This window comes from Lissotriton vulgaris, chromosome 1_1, assembly GCF_964263255.1.
Source record: "Lissotriton vulgaris chromosome 1_1, aLisVul1.2, whole genome shotgun sequence".
Classification (NCBI taxonomy): Eukaryota; Metazoa; Chordata; class Amphibia; order Caudata; family Salamandridae; genus Lissotriton; species Lissotriton vulgaris.
In genome coordinates, this window is record NC_141685.1 from 1,435,473,026 (window position 1) to 1,435,487,241 (window position 14,216).

A 14,216-nucleotide genomic window follows, 5' to 3' on the forward strand; every position below is an offset into this window, starting at 1 on the left:
GGACAGAATAAACCTTTTCCTACTAACTAAAGCAGATAGAGGTTATGCAATGTGCATTATTAAGCATAAGAGGCTATATAGATACATCATGCTAACAGAATATATGTCTAGTACTTCTCATGTAGGGGAAATCTAACTTTTATCCTTCAGAACGGCCCTTTTAGCATGATGTAGCTAACTACAATTGTTTCAATCTTCAAAAATCCCTTAATCAATCTGCATCATATCTTTTATTTTTTGTTGAACTAATTGGGCTTTTACCACTGCTGGGGAAGGGCTAGTCACAGAGGAGGTGATTTTAGTAGCACAGTAAGAGCAGCATGCAGTCCCACATTGTATGCAAAGGCAACAGGTGAATATGATACCGACTTTGCCCGCCAGTACCATCAGAATTTTCCATCCCCAGGTGGACAACAGACCCCAAAACCAACCAGATAAAGAGCAGGTACCAGTTTCTGCGTGTACTTCAGATGCCAAACGATGTAACCTTTGAATGGCCAGATGAACAGAGGGGGCGGAGTCAGGGATATATACACAACAAGAACTGCTGATCATGCAGCATGCTTCTCCTCGGTCAGCCAGAATGACGTCTAAAACCATTTGATTCTGAAGTGAAACGCGTCTCGTCGCTTGAAGCTCTACAGTTAACTTGGTCAATATACCTGCAGTGGTATTAATCACCCTTTCGACTAGTTTGAACAGGCGCCGTACTTCCTTACTAGTGATGATGGGTCCCCAAATAGGAAATACCGCTTTTACAATGTCAATAAAATGCTGCTCTGGAGTATCTGTTTGATCTATGTCATTTGTATCTATCGCTCTCTTATTCCTGGCGAGTGTCAGACTCCGTTTGTCTAATCGATGATCCTTTTTTTTTTTTTTTTGTCCTGATCTTCGCCCTTGGTGACCAACTAGTAGCAAGTGGAAATGACCTTACTGTCTCAGATAAACTGGGAGGAGCTCTGAGAAACGTCGCCCTAATTGCCCCACAGTAAGTAGTGTCATAATCCAACAAAACTACTTTAGAGCACCCGTCTGGGACACATACTGCGTTGATATACCCAATCGTGTATTGCCTTCAATATATTGAGTACAGTCAAGTGGAAAAGAGGGATTCCAAGCAGCGTAATCATTGGACCTTGGGGGAAAAAAAAACAAAGAAAAAAAACAAGATCAAATCAAGTCCGTTACCAGTTTAGCAGTCTCCAAAAGTTTCTCTTACTTTGATTTCCAGATCTTAAAAGGTCCATCTTTGATGTTTGTAATACTGACCTTCGCCAGTCGAGCAAGGTTGGAGGTGAAGGGTCTTTCCATTTCTTATATATCTCCCTCCTTGTAAACAGGATACAAAAGAAGAGTAGATTTTTTGCTGGACCATGAATCTCTGGAGAAATACCAAAAATAACTAAAACAGGACATTAAGTTAGTTGGGATCCCAAGGAAGGGGATATTATAGAGACAGAGTTCCAAAAGTGTATTAGAAGTGGGCAGTCCAAGAACATATGTAAATGTGAGGCCTCTGCCAAGCCACATTTAGGGCATAGAACCGGTACATTGACTGTAAACTTTGACAGACGTTGAGGCGAATAGTAGGCCCTATATAATGTAAACAGATGGTTTCGACATAACCAAGATGGTTTTACAATGTTCCACATAATTTTAAAAGATTCGTACCACATATTCTCCAAGCTGATATCAGTCATATGTGTAGACCACAGCTCACCTGGCAATAGGAACTCCCCCTCTGTTTCATCTAGTAACAGATTATACCAGAATGAGACTTCTTTTCTGAATGGGGGTCTATCTGTTAATAATGACACCAACGTGCTATCCCCTCCTAGCTGAAATCTGCCTTTAACGGAGGGCCATGCATTCGCCCAGCTCTGCATTTGAAGGTATTTAAACCTGGAGAACCTAGACCCCACTTTTAGTCTCAATACCTCCCACGGCAGCAAGCTGCCCTCAACAAAGATGTCCCCCCAGAATAACATGCCTGACTCACGTAGCGGTGTTGCAAGACTATCCAGAAGCCAACTCGGGGAGCCAGGAGAGTTCCATAGTGGAGCCTTACCAGAATAGTAGTCAATTCTAATGGTACTCCTAATTTTAGCCCATGTTCTACATGAATCTCTAAGCACCTTTAATTTTGTTTCTAAAAAAACTTAGGATCCCCAAATTTAAACAAAAATTCATGATCAGCCACTTTTTCTCCTCTAAGTAATGCAGCGAACATGTGTCCACAAGCCAAGTTTGTCGGGGATTTTAGCAACATCCTAAGATGGGACATTTGAAAGGCCCACCCATATAGTTGTAAATCCGGAGCTGCCAAACCTCCCTTCTCTCTACATCTCCTGATCTTCTTCCAGGCGATTCTTGGGTTACGGTTATTCCAAATAAAAGAGTGTATATCGCTTTGGAGCTTAGCTATCATTGTGGGGTTAAAAAAAGAGGTATGGTATTAAATAAAAATGGATTCTTAGGTAAGATCATCATTTTGACTAAATTAGATCTGCCCAATAGAGATAGCGGAAGTGTAGACCATCCTTGTGATAATTAGAAGGGGCTATATAGACTGGAGGGTACAAGAAAGACAAATAACAACGGCCGACCCAGCCGTTAGGAAGCCAGGTATAAGCATTTTCTCCAGAAACAAAATATACATTAGGGGGAGTCAACAATGGGGGGCTGCTGAAAGTACGTATCCGATAGGTGTAATTGCAACGACTTTCTCCTACCAATATGTACCCCGCTCCCTGAACACAAAATGCAGAGGTACTGTTTAATATGGGCACTGGAATTGCTCTATCATCTGTAACGTTTCTTTCCTTAAATTGTTGGAAATACTGGGTAAAATTAAATTCTTCAAAATCCGGAATTTCACCTTTTAACCAGGTGATGTTTTCATGTTCAGTATACAAATTCATACACGCATTCGGATCTAAAGATCCCTCCCCATCATTTACATTTGGGTCAAATCCTTGGTGTACCTCTATATATGCTAAAATCATCTCGTAGTCTTTCTCCGAATATCTTTTAGTATCTACTGTATAATGCATATACATTATAGAGAGTAACTTAAACCATGCTTCACAACTTCCTAAATAAGACAGGGGCAGAGAGATAAATAGATCATGTTTGTGCATAACAGAGGGTAAAAGGCTGCATACCCAACAGTTCGTAGTATTTGTAGCACTGTGTATTTGATGAAGCATTTCAACAAAAACATTTTTCATATAAGTCTGACAGTGTCTTTCCTCATGCGGGGCTAAGGTATAGAATATATGTTCCGGAGGTGGGGCAGTGGTTCCTAAAACAGTATGCATAGGGTGACAAAATTCTAAATATATAAACACACTCATTAATATTATTAACAAAATCGCTATTGTGACCACAAAGGCAATTTTAACACGCTGCATCCAACTCGAAAAGACAGGCATATATACAGGGTGATAACGTGGTGCAAGAGGACGTTCCTCCTCGGGAACGAAACAAGCAAAAGAGTACATGCTAGCTAAAAGTCCAAAAATAAATTCGGGCAATGCAGTCCAACCTGCCAGAGGGTGCTTCTTTCCTGTGTCCGTCTAGACCCTCACAGGCAGGCTCCTATCGTTCATCACAAAGAAGAAATCACAATCTGGACCCCTTTTCAAAGAGGAGATTCAGTCTTTCTTTCTGAACAGAGCAAACAAATGTTCAAGGCTCTCAATGGGTTCAGTCCAGGGTCTCGCTCAGTATCCCAGAAATGTTTCTGACTAACCCTATTACTCAAGCCTTTCCCTATCTCCTACCATCTTCACCTGGGGTACAGTGTCATTTTCTGGGCGGCAGATTGTATAAACACATTTGGCTAAAAGCAGAAATACATTTTGTCCCAAAAAGTGCACATTGCCATATATTAGTATTAGCCCTGGTCAAGTAACAACCACAATCATAGTCAGGGTAAGGGACAGGCAACCCCTAAATTAACTTGTGCTCACCCCTGATAGCTTGGCACAGAACAGTCAGGCTACACTTAGAGGCAACGTGTAAAGTTTTTGTGCAACACTTCAAACAGTAAAACAGTGAAAACGTCATACAAAAGATCCCACAGCAGAATTAGAAAAATCGACTTTTTTAAATAAACAAGACCAAAATAACAAAAATCGAATTATTAGAACTAGAGATATTATTTTTTAAAGCTTTTGAGTAAAATAGTGCCAAAAAGCACAAAGCGCTGTTGAGGGATATCTGATCACGCCAGACCAAAACAAAATCATAAGTTCAGGCCGAGCGCAATAGAGCATGGAACAGCTACAGGGACCCAGTTAGGCCAGCAGAAAAAGTACCTTGAATCCTGGTAACTAAGCACTACGTGAATCTGCATTGAAGTTGCAATGTACAGAAGAGGCGATGTGTTGGTTCCAAAATGTGGTGAGGCTGCAGTTACAGGTCTTAATGCGTCGCCGTTGAGGACCCTGTCGACGAGGCTAGCTATGGGAAATCTGATGTTGAGGGACAGAGGCGCAGACAAGGCGATGCATCTGTTCCGATGAGCGGTGAAGCTGTGATGTGAAGTTTCAGCCTCATCAAGGCTGCCGTCAATGAGGGATGTAAGGAGCTTGCAACAGCAAAAGCGTTGCGCAACGGCAGTTGCAAACGTGACGCATTGGGCCCAAGATGCGGGAGGTGGTAGCGATGTGAGTCTTTTGGCATGGGTCTAATCCATGCAGCAACTGTGATGTGTCAGTTCTGCTCAGGGATGAGCCTCTCAGCTGAGGAGATGAGTCGGTTCTGCTCGCTTATGCATCTTTCAGCAGAATGGATGAGTTGATTCTGCTGGCAAGCACCTTTGGCCTACTTCCAAGGGTCCAGGACTGGGGGTGGCACCCCTTGGCAGGGTAGACTCACAGAAGGTAGAATCAAGGTGCAGGGATTTGAAGCCTGTTATGTCCCTGAGGCTTCAGATCAGGAGACCAGCCAACTAGAGTTAGGAGTTACTCTGGGATCTGGGGTCAAGTGATGCAGGTCCTGTCCATCTCACACAGGAAGGAAGTCAGAAGGACAGCATGTCTGCATAGCAAAGCAGAAGTCCAGCAGAGCAGCAGCCCAGCAGAGTAGCATCCACTGAGCAGCAGTGTGTCTTCCTGGCAGAGTATAAGTTTGAATTTTAAATTGTATTTCCAGAGACACAAGACCTGAAGGGTTTATCTCTTACCAATTAGAAATTACGCTTATAAAATAAGGTAATCCTGATGTTATCCTATGAGAGCGATAGTCCTGGCATTAGCAAAAGAGACTTTGAGAGGTTTTCACTATCAGGACATACAAAACTTAAAAGTACATGAACTTCCTTTTAACCCCTTCGCTGGAGGGGATATTACCCCGCTGTGCTGGGGTGGAGAGGGGCGCGCACAGCGCTCACATGCTCATGACAAGCTGAGCCCGTCATGAGGCACGGCGATCCTGTGCTCATGACGAGCTCAGCTCGTCACGCCCACACCCGTTCCCGTGGAACGCTCAGCACAGCAGGGGAATTATCCCCGCATGCTCATGACCAGCTGAGCTCGTCATGAGCACCGGAGCGCCGTGGCTCATGACGAGTTCAGCTCGTCATGAGCATTCAAGGAGTTAAATACTTGCACCCTGCCCTCTGGGTTGTCCAGGGCGTACCTTAGGGATGACTTATATGCATGAAATGGGAAGATTTGGGCCAGGCAAAAGGTCTATTTTGCCAGGTCTAAGTGGCATTGTGAACTGCACACACAGACTCTACAATGGCTGGCTGAGACATGGTTAGAGGGCTAATTAAATGGGTGGCACAAACAGTGCTGCAGGCCCACTAGTAGCATTAATTTTTCAGGCCCTGGGCCCCAGTAGTGCACTTTACTAGATACCTATAAGTAAATTAAATATGACAATTGGATATGAGACAATATTATTGTGTTTATGGGAGAGAGCAAAAGCACTTTAGCAATGGTTAGCAGTGGTAAAGTGAACAGAATCCTAATACCAGCAAATTCAAGGTCAGAAAAGTGGAGGAGGAAGTAAAAAAGTTGGAGGTGAATACCACCCTAAGGCTGTCAGGTCTAACACCATAAAAGTCCCTGGTACTGCAAGGAACTACTTTGCATGTGAATGCGTTCTTTATGAAAAGGCAGAATGCCATCACTCACAGTAAAGTTAGCCAGTGGCAGAAGTGGGCTGACTCACTGCAGAAGAAAAATGTGAATGGCACAATAATACACCAATGGATGAAGAGGGCCGACTGAAACCCCAATAAGGAGGCGTATAATATAATATTTATTTAAAATCTAAAGGTCTTGACTAACGCCAGACCTAATAAGGTCATACCTTTCCAATCCTGTGGTAAATTGATAATTGGATAATTGTTGCTGAGACATTGTACAGCTGCTTATGAAAAATCATTTTGAAGCTAAGCATTGAGTTGTCAAATGAAAGTGTTGGACTTTATAGAGTAAGGTATTCTGAACACTGTACAAAACACTCCTCAGGCATATGGTTCTGCCTTTTATTGAATTTCAGTTCATAGTGCAAGTAAGTGCTATAACATATCTTAAAACTAAATATGTGTACTGACACTAGTGAGTCGGGTTGGAAGTGAATAGTACTGACATTGGATTCCAGTCCAACTAGTGAAGCGTGGTTCCAAACTTTCATGATTGATCAGAGTTTGTTGTGCCAGCTGCTGTAAATTTGGCGTGGTGAAGGCACAGCCTTTGCCACGCCAGCTGAAGTTGGACCGCCTCATATAAAGGTGCCCACAGAGGCACAATGCTGTGCGGTCGCTTTCCTAACTTATAGAAAGTCCTAGGTGCCCTGTTACGTTGAAGTAACATAGCACAAAGACCTGCTGATAAGACTTGCTTGACTGGTAATAATAAAAAATGTATAATCTTTGAACATTCATTCATCACTTCTTTAGGCAATGTAACTAAATATAAAAAGGTAACAACACTGCGAGAGCCTTTTTTATGAATATTGAAGCAATATATATATTAAAATATATATTAAAAAACACATGTCTCCAAAAGAAGCAATGAACGATCAAGCTAGAAGCAATATATATCTAACTCCTGGGGAACCAATAATTAATGCAAAATTATATTTTGTAGTGTCTACTCGCTGGAGTGCGTGACGAATCTAGGGCCCGGATTTGCTAATTGTTCGCGTGATGCAGCTCAGCATCTAAATGTACTGCACTGCATTGCGCAAGGGGGGAAAGCTGCGCTACATCTTCATAGGTTTGCCTGCTGCTGGTTTCATCCTCCTCTGGTTTCAAACATGCTTCATTTGGCTGAATAGTAAAAAGCATATGCTGATTTGTGTCACCTTTCACTGTGCTATCACCATCAATTTCAGTTCACCACCACACTTAAGAAGGGCAGGAGATCAGCACCTTACAGCTATTCTTTACATAGCACTATGCATCGGTAGTGGAGATAGGAAGTCAGCATGGCATCTTATTGGTACACGTGATTTTATTTCGTGCGCCCTGCGGTAAGGTGCAGGATTAACACAATAAGAGGATAGCCAGTGAGGGGTGCATGTTGGAAATAAAGACTGGTGTGATGCTGGCAGGTAGAGCAGGATCTGAGAGTGAGGTGGCGTCCCCTTTGGGCCTTCATCAAATAACAAAAGAGTTATATTCCTTGAGGCCTCTTTCACAGCACTTAGTTCTGCTCCTTTAGTGTAATCAGTGTGCGTTGGTAGTTGTGAAAGTTTGGTGGGATAGTCATGTCAAGATCTGAATGCCGCAGTGACGGCCGACCTTTGCTTTGGGATGCAACTCTTGTCTGTTAATGTAGCAGCTGACCTGAATTATTAGGAGTTTCCTGAATCGAGGTTGGGTTCTGTCTTCAGTTATGGTTTTATGGCATTCCAGAATGTTTGAAGTCTTGAACTCAGACGCATCTGTCTTCATCCTTCTGCTTTTTGAATCCTGATTGGCTGATCATGTGATCGATTTGCTTGTCTCAGGATTTTGTCTTGTGTGCAATAGGGTATTTATTTCCAGAGGTGTCCCAGACTGTTCCCTTAATACACTTTAAGTACAGTATACAGAGTTGATCAGTGGATCTCTGCCCTTCTCAGTGAAAAGAAAGATATGGACACAACTGTTGTGCGGCTGTGAATGTGTAGAATGAGGGGTAGTCTGGCCGCTTGCTTCTGCACTTATTTGCGCTTGGCTATGCTTGTTTATAGAAGGGTGTGGACTATGTTGCATTAAAAACAGGCTTTTGTTAGTTCCACTTGTTAAGTGGTTTGAAGGGAATGATAACATATTTCTTGGAAAAAAAAGTTGAAAGCTAATGTATTAAACTATGTATTTGAGGTGCAAATAAAAAGAAATATGCATCAGCTCTTCACCTTTTATATGGGATGGTCTCTGGAGTTCTTTATGAGACAGTCAATATCTTTCGACCTAGGATTCCAAGCCATTTGCATATCTCATTGCTGACAAGCAGCTCATAGTTTGAATATACATTCGTTTACTTGACATTTCTCTATGCCCCACAACAACAGTTCCATTTCACAGTCTCCCTTTGACTGTTGGAGCTGCTGGCATGGACTGTCAGTGTTTGGACAGTGCTGTACAAAACGTATGTGGGAAGTATCCAACTATGCCAACTTCTCCATGGAATGATTGACTTGGTTGAAAGGTATAAGAAAAGTAACGACCAAATATTACATTTGGCCCACAAAACTGTTCCAAGTGCAAGTGAACAAGACAAAAACAAGCCAATGCAGAAAGTTAAAGAATCACACCACTGAGGTCATCCATATTTTTCCAATGGCCTCAAAGGTCGATTTAAAACTGTGTAACTTCACTTAGTTTAGGAAGTCTTTGTCTTTAGAACAATCACATGAATACCCGCGACTTATGCAACAATTCATATTGGTCATGGCCTAGTTAAAAGCTAAAATGATCATGTAATAGAATAACTTCCTAAAACAAGTCAGGTCCTCATATAAAGTCTAGCGGGAGGCCTGCCAGTTGATCAACCGGCCGAGGCTCTGGCCTCCCTTGCCCAGGCAGAGGACCGCCTGCCAGATTTAGATATCCATGCCTGCTTGACAGAGCTCTCTGTGCCTTCAGTGGATATACCCCTGTGGCATTTCCATAGATGCCACTGATCCTTTTTCGAGTGGGTGCCATGTCTGATGCATTTGCTCAGCAAATTATTTTGTTCCACAAGAACAAGCTCCCAAAGTGGTCATTTCTTTTCACAGACCAAAATAATAATTTCCAGGGAGTTTGCCTTGCATGTGGAGGTCACTGTGTGATTTCCCAATAATGCCATGTAGGGAAAACTAGTGATTGTTGTCCCACTCTATATCCGCTGGGGGGACTGCCACTATATTCTGCCTATCCTCTGGTAGAATGCTAAGACTCTGGTGGTGAAAAAACAGAAGTTTGGTCAGGCTGTGCTGCTATCGTATCATGGCGGATACAACCACTCTGCCAAACTCTAAAGGACCCCCTAATTCCTTCTTCCTTTGCAACGCCCTTCTTTATAAAAAAATATCCACAAAAAGCGGTTTCAGAATACATTCACTAGCATTTGGTTTAAATGTAAATATGCAAAAACACTGGGCAGCTTATATTTGGCTTACTGAATCGTAGTATGAAAAAGATCCTGCTCTGCTGAGAAAAACTTTGAATTGATTGAAGGCAGGGGCAGATCCTCCACTGTGGCGGAGGAGCGTCGCCAGAAGAGAAACATTAAATGCTAATAACCTTAACTTATTATCATTTTATGCTTTGTGACATGTCCTGCTGCTTTGCAGGTGGGTGGACGGAGCTGCTCTGCTCACGGAGCAGGGCAGGAGAGGAGTAGTTTGCCCACTCCTAAGTTCGCACTGCCTGTTTGTTGGCCCTCTTGGACTGCCCAAACCAGTCATGCGCACTTCCTTATTCTCCATGCAGTAACATGCCCATCCCTCCAGCCCTGGCTGACTGAGCACTGTGTCATGGTGCACAGACCAATCACAACGCTATATGGCAGCATTACGATTGGCTTAGGGAGGGAGCATGGCTGCCAGCTCCTGTAGTCGGAGACAGGAGAGCAGGAGCAGCGGCGCGGGACTGGCATTAAGGTACGGTTATGTTTCTTTGTTTTTTATTTCGTCCCCCGCACGACATCACGCCCTCCCCCCACTGCACAGCCTCGCGATCCCTGCACCCGCCACCCCCACCCGCGAGACATGCGGCTGCCGCTGATTGAAGGTTTAAAAAAAAACATAAAGCATCACCAAGAGCCCAAATCAGGAATTTCATAGGAAAAGGAAAACTCTTCACACTCCAAATTAGGAGTAGCAAATGATAAATGAAAGGTCCGGCAAAAAAGGGCACAGTTCAGGATATTTCACAATCTAGTTGATCATGGGAAATGTTTTCTTTCTTTCAGGTAATCTTTGATACTAGCTGTCAGTAAAAAACGTTTCATGGAAAATGTCAGCCTCATCACAATTGTTTAATATCCTGCTTTGACTCGGGATTAAATTCTGAGCACTCTGTTTTCTCTTGCTACTTTGGATTGGGTCAAACTGAGAGTCAGGACTTATCTTAACTTATTCACATTGTTTGATTTATTGTTTTTTTCATGCAACTAGCAGTAGAATGCAGAGGTTTTAGAAATGTATGATTGTTGCTAGTTTCTTTAATCTATTTGATTCATTGAAGCATATGTCTCTGCAGCTTGGTGGCACCTTAACAGGTTCCCCTTGTGTTTACTTTCTTAGGGGCACATGCATCAACCTAAATACCAATTTCAAACGGGCCGATTCGCAGAAATGTCTCCTTTGTGACCGATATTAAAGCAATTGGGATGCGTAAACCCAAAACCCATTCTCAATATAGGCAATCGCAAATTTTGTGATTACCTAAATTGCAAATGCTTTTAGGGAATCGCGATTCCATATTTGGGATACATCAAAACCTTTCCTAAATGTGACTTCACATTTAGGAAATGCTAATTACCATCAATTTCAAGTTGATGGTAATTTGCAAAAACTTTGAAAAATGCACAAATGTGCATTTATCAAAGTGCCATGTGGCGCACACATATGCCTTTATCATGAATTTCATAGGAAAAAAGGAAAACTCTTCACACTCCTAATTAGGAGTAGCAAATGATAAATGAAGGGTCCGGCAAAAAAGGTCACAGTTCAGGATATTTCGCAATCTAGTTGATCATGGGAAATGTTTTCTTTCTTTCAGGTAATCATAAATACTAGCTGTCAGTAAAAAACGTTTCATGGAAAATGTCAGCCTCATCACAATTGTTTAATATCCTGCTTTGACTCAGGATTAAATTCTGAGCACTCTGTTTTCTCGTGCTACTTTGGATTGGGTCAAACTGAGAGTCAGGACTTATCTTAACTTATTCACATTTTAATTTATTGTTTTTTTCATGCAACTAGCAGTAGAATTCAGAGGTTTTAGAAATGTATGATTGTTGCTAGTTTCTTTAATCTATTTGATTCATTGAGGCATATGGCTCTGCAGCTTGGTGGCACCTTAACAGGTTCCCCTTGTGTTTACTTTCTTAGGGGCACATGCATCAACCTAAATACCAATTTCAAACGGGCCGATTCGCAGAAATGTGTCCTTTGTGACCGATATTAAAGCAATTGGGATGCGTAAACCCAAAACCCATTCTCAATATAGGCAATCGCAAATTTTGTGATTACCTAAATTGCAAATGCTTTTAGGGAATCGCGATTCCATATTTGGGATACATCAAAACCTTTCCTAAATGTGACTTCACATTTAGGAAATGCTAATTACCATCAATTTCCAGTTGATGGTAATTTGCAAAAACTTTGAAAAATGCACAAATGTGCATTTATCAAAGTGCCATGTGGCACACACATATGCCTTTATCATGAATTTCATAGGAAAAAATGAAAACTCTTCACACTCCTAATTAGGAGTAGCAAATGATAAACGAAGGGTCCGGCAAAAAAGGTCACAGTTCAGGATATTTCGCAATCTAGTTGATCATGGGAAATGTTTTCTTTCTTTCAGGTAATCTTTGATACTAGCTGTCAGTAAAAAACGTTTCATGGAAAATGTCAGCCTCATCACAATTGTTTAATATCCTGCTTTGACTCAGGATTAAATTCTGAGCACTCTGTTTTCTCGTGCTACTTTGGATTGGGTCAAACTGAGAGTCAGGACTTATCCTAACTTATTCACATTTTTTAATTTATTGTTTTTTTTCATGCAACTAGCAGTAGAATTCAGAGGTTTTAGAAATGTATGATTGTTGCTAGTTTCTTTAATCTATTTGATTCATTGAAGCATATGGCTCTGCAGCTTGGTGGCACCTTAACAGGTTCCCCTTGTGTTTACTTTCTTAGGTGCACATGCATCAACCTAAATACCAATTTCAAATGGGCCGATTCGCAGAAATGTCTCCTTTGTGACTGATATTAAAGCAATTGGGATGCGTAAACCCAAAACCCATTCACAATATAGGCAATCGCAAATTTTGTGATTACCTAAATTGCAAATGCTTTTAATGAATCGCGATTCCATATTTGGGATACATCAAAACCTTTCCTAAATGTGACTTCACATTTAGGAAATGCTAATTACCATCAATTTCAAGTTGATGGTAATTTGCAAAAACTTTGAAAAATGCACAAATGTGCATTTATCAAAGTGCTATGTGGTGCACACATATGCCCTTATCAGGAATTTCATAGGAAAAAAGGAAAACTCTTCACACTCCAAATTAGAAGTAGCCAATGGTAAATGAAGGGTCCGGCAAAAAAGGTCACAGTTCAGGATATTTCACAATCTAGTTGATCATGGGAAATGTTTTCTTTCTTTCAGGTAATCTTTGATAATAGCTGTCAGTAAAAAATGTTTCATGGAAAATGTCAGCCTCATCACAATCGTTTAATATCCTGCTTTGACTCAGGATTAAATTCTGAGCACTCTGTTTTCTCGTGCTACTTTGGATTGGGTCAAACTGAGAGTCAGGACTTATCTTAACTTATTCACATTTTTTTATTTATTGTTTTTTTTCATGCAACTAGCAGTAGAATTCAGTGGTTTTAGAAATGTATGATTGTTGCTAGTTTCTTTAATCTATTTGAATGATTGAGGCATATGGCTCTGCAGCTTGGTGGCACCTTAACAGGTTCCCCTTGTGTTTACTTTCTTAGGGGCACATGCATCAACCTAAATACCAATTTCAAACGGGCCGATTCGCAGAAATGTCTCCTTTGTGACCGATATTAAAGCACTTGGGATGCGTAAACCCAAAACCCTTTCACAATATAGGCAATCGCAAATTTTGTGATTACCTAAATTGCAAATGCTTTTAGGGAATCGCGATTCCATATTTGGGATACATCAAAACCTTTCCTAAATGTGACTTCACATTTAGGAAATGCTAATTACCATCAATTTCAAGTTGATGGTAATTTGCAAAAACTTTGAAAAATGCACAAATGTGCATTCATCAAAGTGCCATGTGGCGCACACATATGCCCTTATCAGGAATTTCATAGGAAAAAAGGAAAACTCTTCACACTCCAAATTAGGAGTAGCAAATGATAAATGAAGGGTCCGGCAAAAAAGGTCACAGTTCAGGATATTTCGCAATCTAGTTGATCATGGGAAATGTTTTCTTTCTTTCAGGTAATCTTTGATACTAGCTGTCAGTAAAAAACGTTTCATGGAAAATGTCAGCCTCATCACAATAGTTTAATATCCTGCTTTGACTCAGGATTAAATTCTGAGCACTCTGTTTTCTCGTGCTACTTTGGATTGGGTCAAACTGAGAGTCAGGACTTATCCTAACTTATTCACATTTTTTAATTTATTGTTATTTTTCATGCAATTAGCAGTAGAATTCAGAGGTTTTAGAAATGTATGATTGTTGCTAGTTTCTTTAATCTATTTGATTCATTGAAGCATATGGCTCTGCAGCTTGGTGGCACCTTAACAGGTTCCCCTTGTGTTTACTTTCTTAGGGGCACATGCATCAACCTAAATGCCAATTTCAAATGGGCCGATTCACAGAAATGTCTCCTTTGTGACTGATATTAAAGCAATTGGGATGCGTAAACCCAAAACCCATTCACAATATAGGCAATCGCAAATTTTGGGATTACCTAAATTGCAAATGCTTTTAATGAATCGCGATTCCATATTTGGGATACATCAAAACCTTTCCTAAATGTGACTTCACATTTAG